General features: G+C 30.5%; 1 long non-coding RNA gene across 2 annotated transcripts in view; it reads left to right on the top strand.

Moving 5' to 3' along the window:
• LOC124885612 overlaps positions 1-9,757 on the top strand; it is a 19,190-nt gene extending 9,433 nt beyond the window's left edge. The window contains exons 3-6 of one of the 2 annotated variants that reach the window (XR_007042903.1): positions 8,051-8,337; positions 8,429-8,510; positions 8,587-8,765; positions 9,354-9,757. This is a non-coding gene — a long non-coding RNA (uncharacterized LOC124885612). The remainder of the gene's footprint in view (positions 1-8,050; positions 8,338-8,428; positions 8,511-8,586; positions 8,766-9,353) is intronic. The other variant, XR_007042905.1, reaches the window with a different exon arrangement.
• Positions 9,758-12,225: the final 2,468 nt, after the last annotated feature.

The following is a 12,225-nucleotide window of genomic DNA, read 5'->3' as shown; positions in this document are numbered from 1 at the left end:
GACATATTTGTGAATGATGATTGGGTTTGATAATTCTCAATTGAATAAGTAGTAAATTGTCCTTCGAGCGTACTTGTGATTTCCTGTGTTCGTGGACATTTATTGTTACTTGGAATGATGTACTTGTTATTATTGACTGAATTTACTTGGTTGTTATTAGTTCTAACTTTTGTTTCAATTATTGTTGCTTGCATCTAATTTTGATAGGGTGTTTGCAATTTACCTTTAGGTATTACTTATAATTGTTGATTATATCTTACATTTACATTGATGGTATTTATGATGATATTGAGATCATGATGTTCATGATGTTGAAATAATATTGATGATGATTTGCTGGTGATATTGATAATGATATTGATGATGATACTGAGATCATGATGTTCGTGATTTATTATGATGAGTTAATGAAATTGAGATCATGATGTTCATGATGTTGAGAATGATTTGATGATGATGAGATTGAGAAGAGAAAGAGATTATATGTATATCTTGCATATATACATTCATCATATGCATTTGAATGTATACTTACATATATTCTAATGTTGTGGTAAAACTTATTAAAGAATCTGCGTAAGTATAATTGGTTCCTATATGGACCAGTTATTTGATGAGATACTATGATTTTTTAAGTGGACCGATTATGTTGATGATGGTGATTGTGCATTGTAGTAAGTGTGAATATAATAAGACATATATTGGATTATGTATAAATATTATTCGCTGTGTATATAGTTATATACGTGATGCATATTGTAGTGCTCTTACTTATAAAGTTGTTGATGTTAATGATTGTCTTGATTTGTTGCAATTCCGATTGTTAAATAAAAGTATAATAAGGAGTGAGAATTGTCATGAAAGAGGATTTAATAAGAGAGAACAAGAAGTATATAGAGTTGAAGTAATAAGGTAAGTACATAAAAATTGTGGGTTAGATAAATTCATGAAATATAATTAGTTAGTCACACCCTAAGGGTCAAGTAATATCCTTAAATAAATGAAAGGCGATAAAGTTGAAAGTTAAAGTACTTTAAGTATTTTTAGATATTAACCTGTACACTTGTCATGATCTCTTCTTATTTGCTATATATTATTATATATTTCTAATCTTGATCGGCTGATGATGCCTACAATACGTGTGGTTGTACTGATGTTACACTTATTACTATATTTTAATTTGGGGATATAGCTATGTTGTGGGTCAGTTGAAGTTTCTATAGGTACAATGACGTTTATTATTTAACAGCTTCTGTCGTCCTACTCATATATGGATGTTGTGTATCGAGTCATTCCTCCATTTGTTTAGTGCTCTTGTGCCGATTTTGACTAAATACTGAAAAGTTATTTAATATAATTTCACAATGTACCTTTTGTAAGATTTATTTTATATCTAAAGTTTATTTAAATGTTATACTTGAGGCTATGTTAAATGTCTTCTGCAATAATCAAATAATTTGTTGGAAAGGATTCTCCTATCTAAGATAAAGTTAGGCAGGTGCCCGCATGATTCGGGGATTGAATCATGATAGTTTTGATTTAATTTCCAGCTAGCTCAACATTAGGACCTGATGTTTAGTTTGATTTCCAGTTTGGAGTAGCCTATTTAGTTGATAGAGCTACCAATTTCAAGATTTACTTGGTCATTAATACTATCTTTGTAGTTACCCAAAAAAGTAATATTAATAAAAACACTACTATGAATTATAATTTTCATGATAAATTAATACTGTCTCAGCAGTATAAATTAATTTAATTTATGTTATTTTTAGTAGCACCAATTACTAAAACGAGAAAATGATAAAATTTGACCTTATTTCATAAAGAACTAAATGAAATAATTTTAAACTATTTACTTACATTTTAATATTAATTAATGATATATAATAATTAATTATAAGGTGACAAATTAAAAATTGGCATGTGTTTATATTAATTAGAATTTAAGTTATTTTTCTATTTCTTACATTCCTCCTTAGAGAGTGAGTACACTCTCTTTGTCACCTAATACTTAAGAGAGCATTTATTTCATTTTAAAGTAATTTGCTGTGGGGGGAGGGGGGAGGGGGAGGGGGGAAGGGGTAATAGATAGGGGTGGTCATGGTACAATATTCCAAACTTTGTTACGGTAACTTCAATTTTTGGTATCTAAAATAACAATATCATTACCATACCAAATTAGTTCGGTATGCTTCGGTATTTTATGGTATGATAATTCGGTAACCATACTTTATTTGATTTCTACTTACGTATATTCATATGAATAAACTATAACTTTAAACTTTAAAAACGTCTCAACCATATTAGACTAACAACTATCTTTGTTAATCAATTACACAAAAAAAATATTTCAATCACGATTGAGTAGTCCAAGATGCAAATTCTGAACAACATTACCTAAACTTAAGCATAGTACTTCTAAATAATAAGCTTCCCAAAAAATTTATTTCTAAATAAAAGTTACTTTATGTTCAATTAACTAATGGCTGATATACAAATATATTTAATAGTCTTAAATATAATATATATGAGTTTTATATATTATTGAAAAACTTCAGTGTGGTATATGGTATTTCGATATTTATTGCATAAATACCAAATACCGTACCAAATATCAAAATAATTTTAAACTCATACCAAATATCATACCAAATACCATAACATATATATCGCGGTATAAATTTTTTTGATTTCGATATGGTATTTGGTATATACCATACCATGCCCACCCCTAGTAATAGAACTTTTTAAAAGAAAAAAATGTATAATTAAAAATATGTTTTAAGTTCAGGGAGGTATTCATGCCTTTTCAAATCCATATGTACACCATGATCAACCTTACGTGGACAACAATACATTAGGTAAGAATCACTTGTTGATAGGATGAGACCCACCATCACATAAATGTAAAATTGAGCAATTTTCACTAGTTCAAAGACAATTTTGACCTTTTTATGCCATGCTGGATTTTCATGTCAGCTTCAGTGGCAAGGCTAACGTCTTAAAGATATTTGTGGTCCAACAAATAGACGAAAAGGGTCTTTTAGATATAAAAAATATAGGGAGGGTAAATGTGAGCTATTTCAAATAGTTCGAGGGTATTTTTGGCCTTTTTCGTATATATATATACTAGTTTAGTGTACTTACTTTGCACGTGTGTCTCACGTTGATTAATAGGACAATTATAAGACGAATAAAATCAATTTTATGCATATATTATTCTTCATTTTTTTTATGATTAATAGGACAATTGTTCGCCACATACAACGTCCAAGGTCTGAAATCTGATAGACTTTCTAACAATCTACAAGGAAATATGTTTAACATTCATTTGATTGATAGAAAAAATAATCTCCCAATTACAATGATGTTTCTAAAATGGAAAACACCAGAAACTTATTTTAATCCTAAGATGTTAAGAAAATAGCTTTAAGCAAGTTACACAAAGATGAAATATCAATAGGTTCAAAACGTGCAACCATTTTGCAACATGAAAACTCATAACTTCTTGAAAGATAGAGCTAATGGTACATGCAAATGGAAAAACACATAAAAAACACTGTAGTTATTCACCAATAGAAAATTAATTTAAATAGTGCGAAAAATATTATTGCACCCAAGTAGGTGTTGGCAATTGGACTATAAACAATCAATTTCAAGTCTCAACCAAATAGTGAAGTGCATATTCATAACCAAGTATTACACAATTAATTTAGTTTAGTGCACGTGTGTGGATATCTCTTATACCATCCACAAATATAAATAGGAGAAAGACGCATAATTAATCCTAATATAGAATTAATTTTTTTTATGTTTTTGGTATCTTTACCCAATTAATCAAACCATACCTGACTTAAAGTTAATTTCTCCATCCTTAATTAGAAACTTCATGTTTAACAAAATACCATCATGAAGATGCAAAATTACAAAAGATATTGCATCCAAAGATAAAAATCTTCATAGAAAATAATACGATAATCAAATTATCATAATAAATAAATAAATTAAAACCTAACCATAAAAATTTCTTAAAACTCGATCGAACATTCAATTATCACCTTTATTATGCAAAAAAAAGTAGCAGACATCAAAATAACAAAAACTATAAATAATCAATATGATAATCAAAATATTAAAATAATATGTTTAAACCTAACCTTTATTCTAAAAATTCTTTAAAGGAACATTCATCTAACACAGAAAAATCAGCAAGACATGCAAAAAAATTATGTCATGAATGAAATAGATATTAGTTGCACATCTAGCTACCATGTCCTTATAATTAGCCTATGTAAACTAGAAAATAATAATTCAAAAAGAATGAAATCTAGAAACAGAAAACTATTGGGTTATGTGGCATGTGTACATTCCATGCTATCAAACCTTTAACAATTTGTTGGATGATACGTATCAAAATCATGGTCTTACTCATGAAGAGTCGCTCAAGAATAGCAATATTAAACTTGCTTCCGTCCTCACCAAAAGTGGGTATAGCTTGACAAGGAGTTTCAAGTAAACATGGTAAAATAGGTATTTAGGATTCCTTGATTTTCATAATTGATATTTTTTTCTTTTTTCCTTTTCATATATTTTAGGACTATTTTTTTACATACACAAGGAAAAATAAAACTTACCATATAATCAATATTTGATATTATAATATAATGATATAATAAATAAGTGTACAATTAACACAATAGAGATGACTTGAGGTGTCTAAATATACATAAAATTAGAGTGCTTACCTCTCAATTAAAATTATATTTTAAGTATTTGTTTATGTATTATGACTATAAAAAATTTATACTTTAAATATATATGACTTTATCCGTAGGTAACTTAATGTGGTAAATAACTAGGGTCATTTGCACTAATGCTCTTACTTTGGGCGGCCTTTAATTTTTCTCTTTAAATATGTGGCCTTTAATTTTTGTCCTTCATCACTTAAAAGTAACAAAAAATGGCCAAAAATACTTTGACAATAAAAAATAAAATCGCTAAGTATAAATATATATTTTCATATCACAATATAACACAAGTTATGCGTTATAAGATATAACAAGTTCTGTACTTAATTCCTATACAACTTATGACTAACATGTATTTAGTTTAGAATCCACAAATTCTTTCATAAAAGACATAATTAGTTCTAACAAAACTTATACTGATAGAGGTTTAAGTTTAATTTTAGAATTCATAAAATTATTTTTTAAGAGGCATAATTTATTCTTACAAAACTTATACTGACATGGTAAAAGTTTTCTAAACTTATGTAGAATGAATAATACACTACACAACCTATGTCAGAATAACTTAATTCTTACAGATCTTATGCCGACAAGACAAAAGTTCTCTAAACTTATGTCGACAAGGCAAAAGTTCTCTGAACTTATGTCTTGTGAACTTAGGTCATAGATAAGAATAGTTTCGCCCACAAAATTTTATTACATGAATAGTACGGATAAAATTAAAGTCCATCAAGTAATAGGGGAACTCCGTGCAAGAACTTCAAATAAACTACACAGTGTTGGTGGATTAGTTAAATTATATCTTGTATTTAAATTATACTAGTTCTGTGTACGAGCCTCATCCGTATCCCTCATATTAATAAGAACATATTTTTAGAAATAGCACAAATAATATTTAAAAAATGTGTTTGTGGAAAATGTAACAATTTAGAAGGAAAATTATAAATTTCAAATTGATAAATGATCATATTTGAGAGTATAATTCAATCGAATAACTCTTCCTTCAGATTTTTCTAATACTTACTTCATTGTATTATATGTATATTTCATGTTAATCACCATTACCAAATTTTTATTACCACACTATTAACGATTGACATTTAATATAAATATTAAAATTATAAATTCTCATTGTAATATAAAATTGTATACTCCATTTAAAATAAAGTAAATTTAGTTTAAGCATATCTCGTAAGAAAACTACTCATTCTTAGAAAATAAGATATATTTTTACTAGTTTACTCCTAATAAATACCTTAAAAAAGATGTAGTTCTTTAGGTAGTTTCTTGGTTATGTAAAATTTTCTTTATTGAATTATGGTAAAATTGAAAGAATATTATTAGTTTCTTCTTGATTATGTGAAACACCACTTATCTTGATATGCAGGGAAGAGTAGATTAGAACATGTAATATATGTTATTCGTTTAAACAATTAACGCTTACGGAATCATGTTGTGATTTGTTAATGGATTATTTCGGCACTAACAAATTGATTTCATATCATTGAACCATTATTATTTGTAACAAATCGTTAAGGAACTTTTATGACACTAAACCAAGAGTGACTCATCAAAATTAGTGGAAGTAACTATTAATGCTTGCATAAGGGTACATTGTCTGCATCACATTCCTTGGGATGCGCCCTTTCCCTTACTCAGCGAATGCTTGATGCTTTGTGCACTAGGCTTCTAAACACCATGGTAGTGATTTTTTTCTTTTTATATATCTTGACTATTTTTTCCTTCTCCATATTTGTTACATGTTATCGTGAGTTGTGAGGATTGTTGGAACGATTCTTGATTCATTTGGGAGTGATTTAGGAGAGTTTGAGACTCTTGAGGCTTTAAAAGACATTGGTTTGACTTCGATCAATATTTTAAATTTTGAGCTCTGCATGGCAATTTGGTCAGTTTCATTAGATCCGAAATGTATTTAGGATTAGGAGTAAGTTAGTTTGGGTTTTAAAACTTTATTTTGCATTTTCATCTTTCATTCAAAAACTAGTGAAATAAGCTTTAAAGGGTCTCGTGAGCTAACTTATTGTAAAAGTCCTCTTTTCGAAAATTCAATATTGTTGTTGAATCTAGAACATAAAAAAAATAGCCTAGTAGAATATATGACTTATTTTTGTGGGGTCCTAAAAGAATCTCAAGGATCCATTAAGAAGATTTGAAAATATGCAAAAATTAATAAATTGCTGATATCTAGTGCATGAGACTCCTTATTAGCTAACATGGGCTGCAATTGCAGAGAAGAAAAATCTCCCTCATCATGATTGAAAGGGGTGGCACGATTACAAAGTGTTATCAAGAACGAGTTAGGTATTTTACTTCATCACGAATGCGATAAGGTTGTCACATATACGATGTGTCTAGGCCATCAGCCTTTGCAAACAGGAGAGGCTAATTAAAATTGGAAAGGCCAATCAAATGGCCTGGTCATAGTTAACCCTCGCAAATGCAAAGATGATTATGTTCATGAGGAACTATTCACTGAACATTATAAATATCTTCTTTTTATAATTTTTACCATTTTTGAATTTGGGAGCTTAAAAAAAGGTGACTTTGAGGGTTTTTTTTCTTCATAATTCGAGCTTGGTTAAGCTCCAAACTCTTATCCCATTAATTTTCATTGATTATATCTTTCAAAAAACCTTCTAATTTTATTTTCAATAAGAATTTGAAAACTTTTTGGTACACTATTAAAATATTTTTCATCAATTTGAACATCAATTTTAATTCATTTTTGTTTGGGTTTTCAAATATAGACAATTTTTGACTTTGTAATATGTTTTTAAGATAAAATTTTTGTTTTATCTTTTTCATTTTCAAACTAATTTTGAACCATATTCAAATACATCTAATATGACCATTAATAGCTTTCTTTTGATGTGTAGTTCATGCTTTTGATAGTTTTAGCTCATGTAGAGACCATTCATGAAGGATAAGCTCTACATTGAAGGCTTAGGCTTAGATTTTGGTCTTTTCGAGGTAGGTTATGAATTTATATTCTTCAGACTGGAATGGATACACTACAAGAAAAAGCTTTATTTATGACCAACATATTGAAATGAGCTAATAATCCCGTCTCTAAAAGTATAGGTATTGAGACAAGATTAAATTTTAGTCCTTATTTATGTAGTTTATTGTGAAGGTACTAAATATGGTCCCAAAAAAAATTAGTAAATGGTCCCAAATAATACACCATTGAAGGCATGAGTGGGAATTTTTTTCTACGAGCATCTGTTCAATTCTCTTCTTGATGACCAGGGAATAAAAAAATACTAAATGTTATGTTGCAGATTCATCCATGTACCAGGATGTATTATGGTTGGTTCATTGGGACTGATTGTGGAAATTCCTCTTTACATGCTATAGCCATAATAAAGAGCCCATTTACATTGTTCAAAGGATATTGCAGACTCATACATGATCTGATAAACCACGAAGGGCCATTTCTTGAAACTGTTTGCATTCTCATTGCTGGGTTAACAATCCTTCTATGGACTGTTGTTGTCATTGGAAGTGTCATAATGGCTATTTCTCCAGCTTTTTCATTGGTTTATATAGAGTTGTTAATGTCTATCAGGTAATTTATCCTTTGGCCTCGTTCATTTCACAGTTTTGATGTTTTAGTGTGATTATGAGATTTATCATTAGTTAGAACTGTCTGCATTCAGGAGAGTTCCTTCCAAAGAGGTGTTGCTTTTGTGAGTACATAAATGATTGGCTTTATCTAAGAGAAGGGTCCATTTTTCCAAAGTAATTACTCAAGTTCTCCCTTATTTCTGTGTGCGGTTTTTATGTTTGTTAATGTTACTGATCATCTTAGTTGCAGCCACGCCTCATTATCAAAACAACAAGGGATCCAGTACGTCAGACTACTCTGTGAAACAAAATGGTTCAGTACAAGGCAGATTAAATTCGATATTTGCTGAAGCACCTCCAATGCTCGTTCCAAGCCGAACGTCGTCTATATCAGCGAGGGAGGCAATACAAGAAGTGAAAATAGTTTAGGTGTGTTTATCTTTCTGTGTTGTTTTGCATGCTTTTTTTAGTGAAACATGGACCAGAAGAACACTTTCTGCATAATTTGCAAAATGCTGACAAACATGTGAAATAATCTACTCGAGTAACATCTTTAATTATGTACATGAAGACGTAATTAAGTAAATAAAAGTGTGCCTTGTCTAACAACTTAAGCTTTTATATAAGTGGTTACACAATTCAACGGAACTTTCATAAATAGAATCATAGTTTTCTTGTCTTGAAAACTATGTAATTGGGTAATCCTTAGTAACTGATAAAAATGTTTGGTCACTCTCTATTCTCTATTCCTATTTTTCTTTTATCAGGTAATATTGAACTACAACTCTTTGTTTGAGCATCTCTCCATTTGCTTGTGAATGGTTCAACTTCAAATTTAGTTAGATGTACTGTATATTATGAACTCTTGCCTGGTAAGTAGATTTAGCCTGCCCTACTGTGAGTTACTTGTCATGGGATTGTTACCATAAAAGATGTTGAGCTCCTATCTGATTTTTTGAATAGCAAAATATCCCCCCTCTTCTATGATAGTATTTTGATGATGTTCTGATGGTGTAGGATATTGCAAATTAGAGACAGTTGACCTATCAATGAAGATGGGAAATATGCTGCCAGGGTCTGAAGGATCAGCTAAAATATCTTAGGTTGTTATAGATGATCAAAATTACAAAGAGGGTGAACTTTGAAGATTCTAATATTATAGCAAAAATTATGCAGACTAGAAGTCCTCTTAAGGAAAGAAAAGGCAATGAATCTGTGGACTTGAGGCCGTCAACAATGAGCAGCAAAATAATCATGTTGGAAGAGCAGAGTGTAGAAAGTTATGGGAACTGTTATAAGTAGGAATGTGATTTGGATTGCCTAAACAGTGCCATAACTTGTATGTCATGGATACATGGCAATTGAGATGTAAATACATTATTAGTTTTTAATATATACATAAGTTATCTTTATATTTGTTATGTGCATCTTGTTCTATGTAATGTATATTTTATATACTCTGTATCTTTTATGAAATTGGATAGAGGTTTAGTTATTTAGTTAGGAACCATAAATTATGGTCCATAAAAATAAATTTAGGGACTAAATATTTTTTAGGACCAGTAGAAAATGGTCGCTAAAAGTCTATAGGGATGAAAATAGTATGCAATAAATCTTGAATTAAGGACCAGAAAGTTGGCCGTCAAAGAATATTTAGGGACCAGATTTTAGCCGTCGCTAATTACTTCTAGGGACTAGAAAAATATGCCGTCGCTATTGGGTTTTAGCGAAGAAGCCTGTAAGGACGAGTGGCGACTAGATTTTTTTGGTCGTTATTGACATTTAAGGATCGGAATTGGACTTTTAGGGACGAGATTTTCCTTTGCTAATAACCCTTTTTCTTGTAGTGATAGTTAACCATTCGCATAAAGTATGCTAAGAGTTAGAGAATTTGTCATGGGATTTATATTATTGAGAATATTATTAATATTGTGTACGTGAATAGGGGCTTATTTGTACCTTGTCATCGACTTGAGAGTAAATGTTTGTTGTGATAATCGAGTGGAAGCTTTATATGATATTGTAGGCCTTATTTGTATATTTAATTGCCTTATTTATTATTGTGTCATTCAAGTGGGGGCTTGACTTGTTAATATAGAACTTACTTGAGTATTAATTATCTTTATTCGTTATAACCTACTCAAGAGATAGATGTTTAAAAATAATATTATTAATGTCTTACATGATTACACATATCAGTGGTGTCATGCGATGAATTTTATCATGAAATATGTCATTTGAGTTCATTCATATATAAATTGAATTGATCATTATTTTTATACTAATTAGTTGTGAGCACATATCCTTATTTTATCTATACATAATCATGAGATTGGTAAATTTAGAAATAACTATCTTTGATAGAAATGAGATGTCTTACAAAATGCATATACTAAGGGATGTACCGGTAAGATTTGTTGAGATATACCAATTCTAAAAGAAAATGAGACACTTTATAACATTCCTATATTGAGGGATGGGTCGGTCAGGTTGATTGAGATATGATAGTGTGATTATAAATGTATATGACTTACGAACCCCCTATAGGCTCCGCCCTAAAGAATAGGAACTATAGTCACTCATAGTATGTTTTACTTGTATTGTTTTATACTTTGTTCAGTTGGCCTATGCTATCTGTTGAGTACAAGTAGACCACACTTACTCCTATTGTGCCCTCTCGATGCAAATTCCAGCATGAGTGCTCGCCATGGTAGCTAATTTATGTGGTGATAGTTGACTTTTGGAGTACTTGGTGACCACCCCATTCGGAACCTTGTTCTAGCCTTTATCTATCTTTATCTTGTCATTATTATTATTTGAAAATAAATTTTTTTCATTTTTGGTTGTCAGACTATGTATTAGATGCTCTTTCTATATGATATCATATGCTAGGAGATATACGCATTTCTTTCAATTATTTACAGTATTTACATGTATGGCCTGACTTCATTCTAGAAGTCTCATAGTTACTTTATTATAAAATTTCTTTCTTTCATGGGTTATTCGACTTACCTACTAAGATTAAATCGAGGTAGGTACCATCATGACCTCAATTTTAGGATCATGAAAAATTTGTATCAGAGAGATAGGTTTATCGGTATCATAAGTGGAAGAGCAGAATTTCTAGTAGAGTCTCCCAAATTAGTATGTAGACGTTTGCATTTATCTTTGAGAGCCTATAAGATACCTTTAGGAAAACTTTTCTAATTTGATTCCTTATCGTGCGAGTTATTTGTACCCAATGTTTTACGTATGTATTCTATTATTTAAAGTATAGATGATGAGGTATACATCCAGAGATGTTAAGGATGCTGATCCAGCACCTATTGTTGAAGCCCCAGTAAGAGGGTGAGGCAAGGGTCGTGGTTGATCTAAAGATAGAAAGTGGGTACAGGGAGATTCTCTAGCTAGAGTACATGTTAAGGTGACCTCTCTCAAGCCTTAGAGTTATTATAATGATGAGGACCATCTGATAGAGATGTAGGACCAACTCAGGTTTCTCAGAGTTCAGTTGCTACCCTAGTGTTATAGGATTTGCTGATTTGTCTATCGGGTCATTTGGATGACGTCCTTCAAATAGATGTTCCATTATGTGCATTGGGTATTCCGTAGAATCCAGGAAGTATTCCATTATTAGGGTAAGCTCATACTTATGGTTTACCTACTTCAAGGATACAACCATCTTTTATGGTACCCCCATATGTTGATTCTTTGCCTACTAGACTCACTATTCCTCATGTTGCTTTGGGTATTGTGACAACTTCAGTGATAAAAAAGATTTGAGAGATTCATTCGCTTGTCTCCTCCCACATTTAGTGGTGTCATTAGAGAGAATGTCTATAAGTTTTTGCTTGACTGTCAGGAGAGGTTGCATAACCTCAGATATCTT

Source organism: Capsicum annuum, chromosome 7, assembly GCF_002878395.1.
Source record: "Capsicum annuum cultivar UCD-10X-F1 chromosome 7, UCD10Xv1.1, whole genome shotgun sequence".
Lineage (NCBI taxonomy): Eukaryota > Viridiplantae > Streptophyta > Magnoliopsida > Solanales > Solanaceae > Capsicum > Capsicum annuum.
Note: the sequence above shows the minus strand (reverse complement) of the source record. Positions and strands in the feature narration are given on the sequence as shown.